General features: G+C 31.6%; 1 protein-coding gene across 1 annotated transcript in view; it reads right to left on the bottom strand.

The window, feature by feature from the left end:
* Positions 1 to 15,579, bottom strand: part of CCDC91 (coiled-coil domain containing 91) — a 294,142-nt gene that overhangs the window by 250,819 nt on the left and 27,744 nt on the right. The window lies entirely within an intron of this gene.

Genomic DNA, 15,579 nt, shown 5'->3' with positions numbered 1-15,579 from the left:
GTCATATTCTACTCTCAAGGCATCTGGTTGTTCTGTTTGTTTGTTTTTAAATAAAAGCATATGGAAACCTACCATCCAGCTTAAAACTGAAGATCCTTATAACAAATTACATGTAATCACTCCCTGTACCTCCCTGGACTCACAATCCTAAATTTAGTTTACATCATCCCCCTGCTTTCAAATTAATGAAGCTTTATTTATATCTACCACAATTTTAAAGGATATCCTATAACATAACATTACATAACATTACATAACATTACACTACCAAAATTTTAAAGGATATCCTATAACATAAATTTGGGGGACTTAAATTTTCACATAAAATTATGTTGCTAATATTATTGTACCTACTATTCATTCTTTTGACTACTATAATATACCACAGTTTATTCAATCATTTTCCTGTCAATAGACATTTGGATAACTTACAACACCTTGTTATTGAGAACAGAACTGCCCTGAACATTGCCCAACACATCTACCTTTGCATATACACATAATTTCCCTTGGGTATACGCTTACAGGTGAAATCATTGTGTTGTAAGGTTTGTCTATGTTTAACTTCACAGGATTATAAAAAACTATTTTCCAAAATGGTTGCTTGTGAAAGCAATGTATAGAAATACTGTGAATCTTCATCCTTTCCAACATTTGATTTTAAGTGGTATCTCATTGTGTAATTTGATTTTCCCAATCATTAATGAAATTTAAATCTTCATATGATTATTAATATATGGTTTCTCTTTTGTGAAACACCTATTTATATCTTTCATTATTTTTCTACTGTGTTGTCTATGCTTTTGATTTGTATTTTTTAAAAATATTCTTGATATTAATCATTGTCAGCTGTGTATACTGCAAACATCCTCTAGTTTATATTAGTTTTATTTTTTAAATCTTTCCCTATCCCTAGATTTTAAAAATATACATCTGTATTTTTTACCAAAAAAAGTTAAAATATTAGTTTTGACATATAAATACTTAACTCATTTGCGGTTTAATTTCTGCATATGGTGGATACAAAGCTTAATTTTTTTTTTGCCAATACTAACTTCTGTCCTTACTAATCTGATATGCCATATTTATAATATATCAAAGTTCCATAAATGTGTGATTCTGTCTCTGGCTATAGAATTATTTCAGTGGAAATGAAATCCTTATAATATGGAGCCATCCTGTCCATAAACATGGTATATCTTATAATTAAGATATACCATAGTTAAGACCTTTTTTACTGCCTATTAACAAAGTCTTATAATTTTCTCTAAAGAAGTCTTGCATATATCCTGCTAGGTTTATTCCTAGATGCTGATATTCTATACTACTACTTTAATGTCTTCTTTTAATTACATTTTTTAGTCATTCGTTGCTGTTGTATAACAATGCAATTGACTTCAGTATTTTACTTTTATATCCATTCATCTTTGCCAAACTCTTATATCTAATAATCTGTCTATAATCCTTTGATTTTACATGTAAATGATCATATTGCCTCCAAATAACAACAATTTTATTTCCCCTTTTCCAATTCTTATACTTCTATTTTTCTTGTCTTAAAGCACTGGCTATGTCTCCCAATACAATGCTAAATACAAGAGGTAATGTGATGACTTTCCAAAGATGGTATCAAAAATATCTCCCAAACACATATTCTTCTAAGAATGTATCACTGTTATTCCCCCCAATGATTTGTAGGGTCTCTGTCCCCTCCCATTGAACCTATGTAGATTATTATGACTTCCACAGCCAATACAGTATAGCAGAATTAACACCGTATGACTCCCCCAACTAGATCATAAAAATTTAAGGCACTTCTGCCTTGTGCTCTCGTATTGCTTGCATTTGGAACCTAGCTGCCATGATGTGAGAAAGGCCAAACCAGCACACTTGGTGAGACCACCTGGAAAAACCACATGAGTTCCCAGGCAACAGCTGGAATCAAATCACCAGAAAAGAAAATGAAGATACTTCCAGATGATTCCAGTCCCTAGCCATCAAGTCACCTCCAGTGTTCAAGTCATCCTACTTGGAACATGTGGGTGTAAGAGTAACAAACTATCCTACTGTGCACTGCATCTAAATGCCCAACCTTCAGAATCCGTAAGCAGTAATAAAATAGTTGTTTTATGCCATTAAGTTTGATTTGTTATGTAGCAATAACAACTAGAATGAGTGATAACAACTATACCTATATTATTTGTTTTTAATATTTCCCTATTTAAAAATATGTCTGCTGAGTATTATTAGTGGAGGTGTTTTTAAGCATGACAACAGGTTAAAAAATTTCCCTCTTTTCCTTTCTTTTCATGAATTTACACTGATCAAATGCTTTTTTCGTTACTGAAATGGTCATATTATTTCTCTTTTAATGTATTGTCATCGTTTACATTTATGGGTCATGTAATAGTAAATCATCCTTACATACCTGAAATAAACCCTACTTGGTAATGTTTACCTCCTCATACAATGTTGGTTTCAATATGCTAATATCTTGTTTGAGATTTCTATATCTATATTCATGAGTGAAATACATCTGTAATTTTCATTTTTGGTTATGTCTTTATCTGGTTTAGATATCAGGATTATGTGGGGATTTCAGAATTAGTTGAGAAGATGACCTTTTTCTATTAATTAAAAGAGATTGCATCAGTTGGAATAAATAATGTTTACTAAAATTTTTAGGAATTTGCTTAGCAAATTGTCTGAGCTTGTTGCATTCTTTGTGGGAAGATTCAATTTCATGTAATTATAGGATGAATCAGAATTTTAATTTCTCCCCAGTTTCTGTAAGTAATATTTTTCTAAAAATGTGTCTATTACTTCTAAGTTTTTAAAAAATAGTTGGCACATAGTTGCTAACAGTCTTGTCATTATTTTTTTATTGTGGATAATAAAAATTGTCATCTTAAACATTTTTATAGTTCAGTAGTATTAAGTACATCTACATTGTTGTGCAATCACCACCATCCATCTTCAGAACTCTTTTCACCTTCAAAACTGAAACTCTGTCCCCATTACACAGTATTTCCCCATTCTACCCTCCCCAGTTCCGAACTACACTACTCTACTTTCTGTCTCTATAATTTTGCCTATTCTAAGTACCTCACTTAAGTGGAATAATACAGTAGGTATCTTTTTGTGACTGGCTTATTTCACATAGCAAAGTTCTTCCATGTTGTAGCATATGTCAGAATTTCCTTCCTTTTTAAGGCTGAACAATATTCCATTGTAAGTGTATACCACATTTTGCTTATCCATTCACCTGTCAATGAACACTTGGGCTGTTTCCATGTTTTAGCTATTGTGAATGATACTACTATAAACATGAGTATACAATTATCTCTTTGAGATTCTGCTTTTAATTCTTTTGGATATATATATATCCTGAAGTGGAATTGCTGGACTATATTGTAATTGTAGTTTTAATTTTTTGAGGAACTGCCATATTGTTTTACATAACACCTGCACCATTTTGCATTCTCACCAGTAGTGCACAAGGGTTCAATTTCTTTACATCCTCATCGACACATTATTTTGATTTTTTAATAGTAGCTTTCTAATGGATGTGAGCTGGTATCTCATAGTTTTAATCTGTATTTCCCTAATCATTAATGATGTTAAACATCTTTTCATGAACTTATTGGCCATTCGTATATCTTCTTAACAAAAATGTCTATTCAAGTCCTTTGCCTATTTTTGAATCTAGTTGCTTTTGTTGTTAAGTTGTAGGAGCTTTCTATATATTGTGAATAGTAATTCCTTATCAGATATATGGTTTGTAATATTTTCTCCCATTCTGTGTGTCGTTTTTCTTTTGTCGCCTGTGCCTTCGGTGTCATGTCCAAGATATCAGTGTCAAATCCAATGTCATAAAGTTATGCCCTGTGTTTTCTTCTAAGTTTTATGGTTTTAAGTCTTACACGTAGGCCATGGATCGATTTTGAGTTCATTCTTGTATATGGTATAAGGTAGGAGTCCAATTTCATTCTGTTGTATGTGGATATTCACTTTTCTCAGCACCATTTGTTCAAAAGACTATCTTTTCCTCATTGAATGGTCTTGAACCTTGTTGAAAATCATTTTACCATATATGCAAGGGTTTATTTCTAAATTTTCTATTCTATTCCATTGGTCTATATACCTGTCCTTACGCCAGTACCACACTGTTTTGATTACTATATCTTTGTAGTAACTTGAAATTAGACAGTGTGAGTCTTCCAGCTTTCTTCTTTTCAGAATGAATTTGGCTATTTGGGGTCCCTTGAGAGTCCACATAAATTTTAGAATGGCATTTTCTATTTCTGCAAAAAAAAAAAATTATTGGACGATTGATATGGATTTCACTAAATATGTCAATCACTTAGAATTAGTACTGACATCTTAATAATATTGTCTTCCATTATATGAACATGAGATGTCTTTCCATTTATTTGTCTTTTTTTATTTCTTTCAGAAATGTTTTGTAGTTTTCATTGTACGTGTCTTTCACTTCCCTGGTTGATTGCTAAGTATTTTAATCTTTTTGATGCTATTATAAATGAAATTGTTTTCTTAATTTTCTCCTCAGATTGTTCAGTTAGTGTATAGAAATGCAACTGTTTTTTTGTGTGTCAACTTTGTGTCCAGCTACCTTGCTGAATTCTTTATTAGTTCCAACAGTTTTTTTTTTTTAATGTGGAATCTTTAGGATTTTTTCCATATAATATCATATCGTCTGTGAACAAAGATAATTTTAATCCTTCCTTTCCAATTTAGAGGCCGTTTATTTCCCATTATCTTTGTAATCTCTGATTTATCTGTGGTTATGTCTTTTTTCATTCTATGCATACTAAGTTCTATGAAGTGTGTCCACGAAGTGTGTTATTTAGATCTGTATCCTTATTTTTTTCTTCACCTAGCAATAATTACAAGAGGTGAGTTGAAGTTTTCCACTATAACAGCAGACGTACCAATTTCTCCCTACAATTCTATTCATCTTTTGCTGTACATTTGATTCAATACATTCTTTACGAATTTAACCTTTTACCATTATAAAGTGATCAAGTCCTAATATAATTTTTCAAAGTTGATTCTGAATATTAATATAGGTAGCCAGTTTTAAAAAATGCTTCAAAATTTTGCATCAACTATTCTCTCTACATAGAATAATCTTTCCTCAGATAGCTGCTTAACTAACTTTCTCAGCTCCACCAAGTCTAGATTCAAATATCAATTCCACTGTAACTACCCAACTTTAAATAATAAAGCTCACCCACCCTAGCATTCCTGATTCCTCTTTCCTGGCTTTTTTTCCCCCATGACACTCACCATTCTCTAACATACTATATTAATCTACTTCTTTAATTGTTATGTTTATTGTCTGCCTTCCCCATACCCACTCTAAATACAAGTTCCACAAGGATGGATACTGTTATCAGTTTGATCAGCAATATATCTCCATCACCTAGAAGTGCCTGGACATAGGTGGTGCTCAATGTATTCTTGTTGAATGAATGAATAAAACTCTCAAACCGAAAGATTATCATGAAAATACAAATTTTAAAACAATAAGATGATACTTTATACCCCGACTCCCCCATAATTTTCAATGTAAATAATAATAGTCCAAATACCCTTTAAGAAGGCCTCCACTAGGTACTCAAAGAAAGACTGGGGCAGGGTCAACTACTTGAAAGTGTCTTTCTAATTGTACAAGCATGAAGAAAGTCATTGGCTACCCACATCTCAGAACCATTATACAAAATAAAAGAAAGCGGCCACTTGGGGGAAGGCAGAAAACCCTCTCACTCTCTAAACCTAGGCAGAAGCCAATAGAAACCAATAGAGAGGACACTTATTCTACACAAACTTTTCAGAAAAAAAGAAGAGGGAGTATTTCTCAACTTATTAAAATTTGTTTTATGGCCAAGTATGTGTTCTATCTTGGTAAAAGTTCCATATACATATGAAAAGAATGTATATTCTGAAATTACTGGGTATAGCAATCTACAAATGTCATCTAGATCACATTAGTTGAAAATGTTATTAAAAACTTTTATACCTTTATTATTTTCTGACTACTTCTAATACTGATAGAGGTTTAAAATATTTTGACTACCAACACAAATTTGTCTTTTCTCTCACATAGTCATATTTTCCTTCATGAATTTTGAAGCTCTGTTATCAGGTACATACACATTTAAAATTATATCTTCTTGACTGACACTTCAATCACTATGAAATGTTCTTTTTTTTTATCTATAGTATAATTCTTTGTCATGAAGTTTAAATTATCTGGCATTAATAACAATAATCCAGCTTTCTTACGACTGATATTTGCAAGTATACCTTTTCCTACCCCCTTACATTTTACCTATTAAGAGCATCTCCTGCAAACAACATTATCTACCATATCTACTATAGTCAAATGAAAGGGACTCAAGGAGATAAAGGTGCAGCTTTGTAAGGGAGGTGGAGCTGTGAACAATTTTTTTATTTAAAACTTATTATTATGGGTTATTTATGCAAAAGTAAAAAGTATTCTTAAGTATTGAAAAAAACTGCACAAACATTATACATATTATACATCTATATTACCCATGAAGCATATTTTTTGCAACAAACTTTGAGGAAAAAAACATTCTATAACGAAAATAAATCTTAATCTGTCTCCATAAATCAGATTTTCCTATTTCATGTGGTCCTAAATTGTGGCTTTACCCATATTTTACAGCTTTTAAAGATACCCTAGTTACTAAAAAATCATTCTCATATTTCACCAAGTGGCTAATTTTAAGATAACAAAGACTACGCATCATTTTATGATCTGAGCCATATTTTAATGTAATATAAAAACTCTCATAGCTAGTGTTTTAGATACAGAAGTCTCAAAGTTTGTTGAAAATGAAGAAATGATACCTCAACATAAAAATAAGAGATACAATAGTAATTTAGGAATAGAATATTCAAGCCAAAAAAGATTGAGTGGAAGAGAAAAAAAATATTATAATACAACAGTAACATTAAACTTATAAATGCAATTATACTGCTATATTATAAATAAAATAGCATAAAACCAAACAGGAATACTCTTCCACAGAAAATTACCTCAACCTTCTAATATATAATATATATATACAATACGGGAACAAAGTTAATGACTACAAAAAAATTATTAATTTATTTCTATAAATTACGTAACAGAAAAGTACATAAGCAATTTAATGAGTCATTTCCAAAAACAATCTTTTACAAGTCACTGGAAATAACCAGTTTTTGCCTAAAGAGAAGATTCTCTTAAAATTATAGTGGTATTAACATCTGAAAGTAATTCCTCTTGGCACCATCAGGAAAACAGGTGCCAGTACCACACGACCAAAAGGAAAGAAAGAGCATTTCCATTCCTGCTTTATTCAAAAGACAATTCAATACCACTATTAATTATATTCATTTGATGTAAATTAAATAAGAATATAGAAATTTCTTTGCTCTATATATTCTCAGCATCTAATAAAAACATAACACTCAAATGTTGTCTAATCTTAATAAAAGTGATTTACTTCCAACAGCAAAGCATAGCAAAACCTAATAAATTATTTCTAATGACAATTTTAAAAATTCTTCACTGTTTCTTCATTTATCATCAAAAAAGATTATATAGTAAGCATGTCATTGAAAAAAATATTACTCAGAAGATCTGACTGTCCTTTATCGTTATAGATGATAAAAGATGCTACATTTAAAGTCAAAGGTAAATTTTACCAAATTATATACAAAAATGATACTACATCCAGTTTAAGTGACAAAGAAGAAAAAAGTTACTTACAAATGTTAAATTTATTTTAAAATTCTGCCTTCTAAAACATGACACTCAGACCTAGTCCACTTAAAATCAATTCTCATTGTTGTCTAAAATGTATTACCAGGATATCAAATGGGATTTGCAGCTTGTCGAAAGATTAAAACTCGAATTAATCTAGTCATTCCTGAGCTCTGTTTTCTTCTCGGTCTTTTTTTCTTTATTTTATTTTATTTTTTTAACGCTGTGAGGCACTGTAACTCTAACCTAACAATGGGACAGGAGCTGGATTGATAAATAAGAATTTTACAGTAGCCATTACTATAATGAAGTTACCACCAGCATTCTATTCTTTGTCAGTTTTACTCTCTCCAGATGTTTCACATTCATTTATAATTCAAATCAGTTAAACATAAACCCATGTGTTCTTCTATATACTTCAATGTTGACATCCACCAGAAATATTCTCAAGCTTTTTAAAATAAAATGTCATTAATTATATACACCATTTAAACCTGTGGCAGATTAAAAATAACTACAAATTCTTTGGCATGCCTCTTATGCAGAAGTAGAGTCTATGTTTCCTCCCCTTGAATGTGGACAGGCTCTGTGATTGCTTTGGCCAGTAGTATGTGGCAGAAATGACACTATAACATTTTCAGGGCCTGGGCCTTAAGAAATTGACAGTTTCCACTTACTGTCTTTTGGAATACCTGTTCTGGAGGCAGCTACCCTCCATAGAAGAAATTTGACTATCCTGAAACCACCATGCTGGAAGGTGATTCAAATTAGCCATGTGGAGAGACCATATGAAGAGAAAACATCCAACGAATCTCCCACTGAGTAATCGTAGCCTTGGTGCTAGATACGTGAATGAAGAGGCCTTCAGATGACTCCAGTCCTTAGCCACCTCCTGACTATAACAGTGTAAGACCAGTGAAACCATCCCCAAATTCCTGACCTACAAAATTGTGACCAAAATAAAACAGTTGTTTAAGCCATTAAGTTTTGGAGCTGTTTGCTATACAACAGATAACTCAAACAAAAACTATAATTTCATTTTATGACATGAATAAACTCACTGCAACAATATGAAAGAAAGCAGACTGCCAATTTGTAATTGTAAGGTAATTAAACTTTTAAAAACTTTTAAATTATCAACTTACTACTTATAGAAGTTTTTTTTTTGTTTTCCATTATCTAACTCACGAGTTAATCATGAGACAACCCAAAGTTCCCCAAATCTTTTGATTCTCACAGTGTGAAGAAAAGTGTTGAGGTTACTAAGACAAGATCCTGCACTTGTACTTCCATTAGCTGAATTGTATACTACCAGTCATTTTTGTATTAAACATTTTGTCTGTTTTATCTGTTAATATAGTTTTAAAATTTGATTAAATATTATTAAATATAAGAACTGGAAGCAGCCGTTTTCATGAATAGGTTGAATACTTCACAGCAACTTGATAAAGGTTAATTGCTTTAAAAAAAATACTGTCAAGAGGCAAGATATAAAATTTAGTACAATAACTACTGGGACTATTTTCAACTATCTGCATTACACTTAAAAGCAAGCCAAAATTATAAACTGAAGATAATAAAGATTTAAGAAAGTGACTGAAAAAAAGTCATGATGAAGTCCAGAGACCTATACTCATAGAAAAGATGTTGGCCCAATATGAAGATATAGCTGTAAATATATACTATGTTTTAAGGTATGAACATATTTTTATGACTACCTCCGCAGCCAAAAATTTTTTTATAAACTTATAATTACCAAACCCATTTCAATTGTATAAAAGAGCTTGTATTATAAGCTTTCTAAAAAATGTCTTCTAAATAAAGAAATAAGGATGAAGTTTCAGTTTAGCAAAACGAAAAGAGTTCTGTGGACTGATGGTGGCGATGGTAGCAGAACAATGTGACTGCACTTAATGCCACTAAATTGTATACTTTGAAATGGTAAATTTTGTGTTATGGCTCAAAAAGACTGAAGGAAAAAGACTTTACAATAATCAAAAAAATCAAAAAACATTAGATTGAGCAAAGTAAGTCATTCACAGGGTACATATTATATAATTCCATTTATATGAAGTTCAAGAACAGGTAAAACTAATGTATGTAAAAGAAATCAGAAGAGTGAAGCAGGGGAAGGGATAGAGCGGGCGGGTGTAGAGAGAAACTGACTGCAAGGGGAACTAGAGAACTTTCTAAGGAAGTGGAAATGTTTTATATCTTGACTGAAGTATAGTTACTCAGCTATATAGTTGTTAGAACTCAACAAACTATAAACCTCTGTACATTACACAATATATCTTGACTGAAGTATAGTTACTCAGCTATATAGTTGTTAGAACTCAACAAACTATAAACCTCTGTACATTACACAATATATGCAAATTACATATTAATTTTTTAATGGGGGAGGACTAAAGAAATTAGTCTAGAAATTAATTCATGAGAGTTATGACCTGAAACAAAATAATGATATTTTTTAACCACAAGAATTATTACACAGAGCAACTTATTACAAGGTAAATTGCTTGCTGGTAACAGAACAAATAGATGCTACAATTTCTGACTAGTCAATCATAAGGGTTTTAAAGGTGAATAAAATATCACCATTCACTGATTACTTAAACTAAAACAAGATATCTAGAAAGACTACAAAATTTAGTTTTCCTCAGGTTAGCCCTGTTTTCCCATCTGCCTAATTCCTCTCATCTAATTCAAGTCAGTCCAATTTAATTCAACAATCCTATTATACTTATTCTGTGTAAATTATTCTGTGAGGAACTAAGTATAACAAAATATAAAGATGAATATATAGTAATTTCTATCCTCAAGGCATTTATAATCTGATAGAGGGCATTATACAAGTAGATAATAGCTACAAGAAAAGACTTATTAGCAGGACCTGCAATAGTCAAAATGAAACCCTGTGCAATTTAGAGCAATATTTTGAAAGGTAAAATTTTTTAACTAAAGCAAAAGAGCAGTAAGTAGTTCATTCTCTATGCTTATTCCTCACTCTTCCCTTTTTATTACCAGTGCAAGAAAATTCCATAAATATCTATGTGTTTCCAAGAAATTTAAGAATGAAAATACAAAGGGTCTCCTGTAGCTTTGTAAATAAAAGATAGAAAATTCATGGTTACAATTCTATGAGTGGGTGAGTAAAAGGCTCCACCATATTTCTAATAAAGGATATTCATTATGATTCAAACCATCGACCATCAATGTTCCTGGCAATGTGTGGAAAATCACAGATTTCAGACTTTTCTGGAGTGAATTATTCTGCTTTAAAATCTGAAACTCTAAAATTAGAATTATGAAGTGACAGAAAACATCACAATCTGAATTCTACTTACACAAAACCACATGGTTTTCAATGCCAAGTTCCGAATTTACAGCTGGGAAAATCACCATTGAAGAGAGCTGAGTCCGGATCAGATTCGCTTAACATAAAACCAGATGTAGACCTCAAATTACAAGTGACATCTCCAGCCAGTCATATAAATAAGCATAATAGAAGCTGAAAAACAATAAATTCACCTAAACTTTTCTAAATTTGGCCACCCTAATAGTACTACAATATTCTTTTTAAAATTCTCAAATAAATTAAAAGGAAAAAAAACATACATATCTTCATTTAAGTACAATTAAAAATATAAAATTACTCATTACAATTCTTCTAGGACAAGTCCTTTAAATAAATCAATATAGTCTAGATCTCAAAAATACACCTGTTATTTCAAAAATATAAAAAAGAAAAAAAAAAACAAAACACTACACTGTTAGGATATCAAGTCTTGGCATGAGATCTCAGAACTCTTCCCCAAACAACTTGTCACAAAATGAGCAGGAACAAGCTGTACTAGGATGTACAAAGAAATTTCTTTATAGTTGTTTGCTTAATCAGCTACTGATTTCCCACCAAGTTAACAAAACCAAATGTAAGTCAATAGTAGTAGTCTGTCTGCAACTATAAAATTGCTTTACATTATTTGGCTTCAAAAGTTTGTGCCCTATGGAAAGTTCATTTAAAATTTTACCTGGCACACACAAGTTAAAATATTTTGTTTGCCTTTTGAAGCCACACCACATTCCAACCCACGGAGACAGGATTTCTAGTTTATTTCTCACAACCCACATGTACAAAACCCAAAATTACAACATAGAAAAGCATTGTTAAAATTCTGTAATAATAGTAAAGCAAAGAAGTTCACCATAGAGCTCTATTTCTTGGGAAGTTTTTTAAGCCTCTAGTATCCATAATACACAACATTTCAACATCTAAACTAAGTACTCAAACACAAAAGGCTCACCTTGAAAGTCTAATGTAGGAGTTCCTTCTATGTTAGGAATCAAACCTGACCTAGCTCAAACACTGTAAATTGAATAAATAATGACATGATTTTTTAAAAAGAGGATGATATCCAATATTACAATTATTGCACAATTTAACAGTAAACCTCATATTCGATTCTTTATGGAAATTAGCCTCATGCTTCTTTACAGGCGCCTATTCCATGTGACTTCAAGAATTAAGATTGTCACTTAACATCATATATTACTGATATTCTGCAATTGCCTCACTTCAGAAACATCAAAATCTAGTACCCACTTTTGCCCATTATAGTGAAACCACTGTGAGTTAATATTATGTCCACTTACTGCTATATAGAATTTAAACAAGCAATTCTCATTACTATATGAGATCGAAGTTTTTAACACTACCAAAAATCAATCAGCAAAAACACTCAATAATGCTTACCCAGAATATTTCAAAGATGGAACAATATGGGTTAAGAAAGTGTTTTCAGTTATACAGAGACATTTGGAAATCCTTTTTGTTTTCAAGTTAAGAAATGCTTTCTAAAATACACTGGCCAATTTCTGTGCTTTAGGAAATAAAGTTCAGAGAGTCCCCAAATTACATATATCCTTTACACATTGATAGCTATTCAGGGAATAGAATGGATATATTCATAGGATGCCCCAAGATTTTTGTCTTCTCATTCCACTTTTCACCCTCACCACTATCATGCAATGTTTAAATAATACATTTAAGATTTACTGCATAGAAGAATAAAGAGAAATTGGAAAAAAACTACAAAAGTTTAGCCTTGATTAAAGTCAACGAAGATAAGAATTAATAGGTATCTTCCAATAATGTTAAAACAGAACAATCAGCTAACAAACTGAAATGTTTTTGACCGACAAGGCCTACAGTAAATGGCATATCTTCATTTTGCCAGCCTGATACCTTCTTTCCAAGCTTCTTCCAGCTATAAGAGTGGGCAATTAACCCAAACTGAGCTAACTAAGATAACACAAGTCTCAGTCATAATAATTACCTAAGGATAGGAAACTGACTCCGGCTGGATCAATCAACCTTCTCTCATGATGATTCCAACTAGAGATAGGAGGAAAGGACTTTTTCTTTCTGATAGCAAAACTGTCCTCATCTAGTAAGTTCTGAATCCAACTGCCTTATCTTAACTTTCTCAGCATGCAAGTTCCGTCCCACTTTAGATATTTTGCCTAAGCTATTCCCTAGAATTCTCTCCCTTAATACTTTATGGCTACAGAGAACAGTCAAATGAAAGCAAAAAGTAGATAGATTTCAAATCTACATAAAAATAACTTTCTAAAATTTAGACCTATCCAAAAGTAATCACTACCTCTCCAACTACAAATTTTCCACTCCTGGACAGGTTCAAGTAGAAGCCTGATGACCATTAATAAAAAAAAAAAAAAAAAAAATTAGATGTGATTTCATACTTGCGAGGTAACCTATATAACAAAAGTTAACTAAGTGATACTAAATGCTAGTGATGTAATGATAAATTAAGTTTAGTCTTTGTCCTTTGGAGGTCACAATTTAACAGACCAAAAGACAGACTTGCAAACTTATATGCAGTATACATAATATAGCTCTATACATGGTACAGTGAACACAGAGAAAGGTGATAATTAACTCCGCATGGGTGGGAATATTTAAATTGACTATTGAGGGATAAGTAAAAGCTAGTTTTCCTGTTAGGCATTCCTGACAAAAGAATAAATGAGAAGAGACAGGTTCATAAAGCACCTAGCATGGCAAACCTAAAATACAACAAATAAAAGAGAATCATTGAATGATAAGGTACCTATGGTAGGAGAATAACCACAATAAAAGCACTGAACAAGTGGCTACGAGCCAAATTAGGAAGGGCCATGCTAAGGATTTTGGAAGCAGCCATAGAATAATAAAAATAATTATCTTTTATGGTGTAGTGCTTTGTACCAGACACATACCTGAACTATTAAGACACACTATCACTTTTAATCTCCAGAAGATCCCTATCATTATACTCACACTTTTTAAATAAACGTAGACTACACAGAAACCAAGTAGTTTGCCTAAAATAAGTTAATGAGTGTCAAAAACAGAACTCATTAAAGAATTCTGAGAAGGAATGTGAGATAGGAGTACTCAGAATAAGTGACATGTATTTAGAAAATGGCTATCAGACAATGTGGATAATAGTGTGGAAGCAGAATAGGCTGGTTTTAGGGAAATACTACAGACAAATATAATCCAAATGAAAGCTACTGAGGAAGTGAGAATAAAAGAAATGAAAACTAAAAGATTTCACTGGTTTCTAGCTTGAATAAGCAGGTGGAAAAGCCAGTTTATGTAGAAGAAATGAGGTATAAAATGAAGGCGATGAAGTAAAAAATGATTAGTTCAATCTCAGGCAACATAGTTTGAGGTTTTAATAAAAGACCAAAGGGAAAAGGTGCAATAAGAAGTTGACCAGAAAGAGCTCTTTGTAAAAGAGAGATGGGAAAACTTGCTGGGATAAAAATATTTAGAAATCATCAATATACATATAGCAATTTAAAAACTGCGCCAAGAAAAGTAGAAATAAATATCTATGAGCCCTGATATAAATGATTAAATAAATGAATGAATAAATGTGGAATAATGAATAAATTTTCCATACAGAAGAATTCCAAATAATATATATAAATACTCTACCCACTCCTTAAGGGCGGGTTGCACATAGTGCCTCCTTTCCAAATAATACAGTGTGGAAAGGGGGATAATAAAAATAACTTCGAAGAAGAACAACCTGATGAAAACTACTTCAGTAAATTGATCCAAGTCGACATCAACAATAAGTCATGTTGATAGCATGTCCACTTGATATGATGTGATGAAAATGGCACTTTACCCCTGCGGTCTTCCAAAAACTCATAACTCTATTCTAAACACAAGAAAAACATCAGACCAGACACAATTAAGGGAAAAACAACAAAATAGCTAACCAGTACTCATCAAAACAAACTGTCATAGTCATCAAAAACAAAGTTTAAAAAACTGTCATAGCCAAGGGGAAAGTAAGAACACATGATCCCTAAATGTAATATGGTATCCCATATGAGAGTTTGGAATAGAAAAAAAGATGGTACATAAAAACTATAGAAATCTGAATAAAGTATGGACTTTTATTAATAACTATGTATAGATATTGGTTCATTAATTTTAATGAAGGTACCAAGCAAATATCAGGTATTAATAATAGAAAAACTGAGTAGGGTATATGAGAACTCTCTGTACTATCTTCACAATTCTTCTGTAAATCTAAAACTATTCTAAATAATAAATTTGTTTAAATTATGCCAAGAAGTAGAACAAAAGAAATCATTACTATTCAAGGGATAGGCAGAAGAAAATGTCAGTAAACAAAATTTAAAAGGAATTATCATGAATGTAGAAAGATAGAATGATACCTTAGAAATCGTAA

Source organism: Pteropus vampyrus, unplaced genomic scaffold (genome assembly GCF_000151845.1).
Source record: "Pteropus vampyrus isolate Shadow unplaced genomic scaffold, Pvam_2.0 Scaffold82, whole genome shotgun sequence".
Taxonomy (NCBI): domain Eukaryota; kingdom Metazoa; phylum Chordata; class Mammalia; order Chiroptera; family Pteropodidae; genus Pteropus; species Pteropus vampyrus.
Note: the sequence above shows the minus strand (reverse complement) of the source record. Positions and strands in the feature narration are given on the sequence as shown.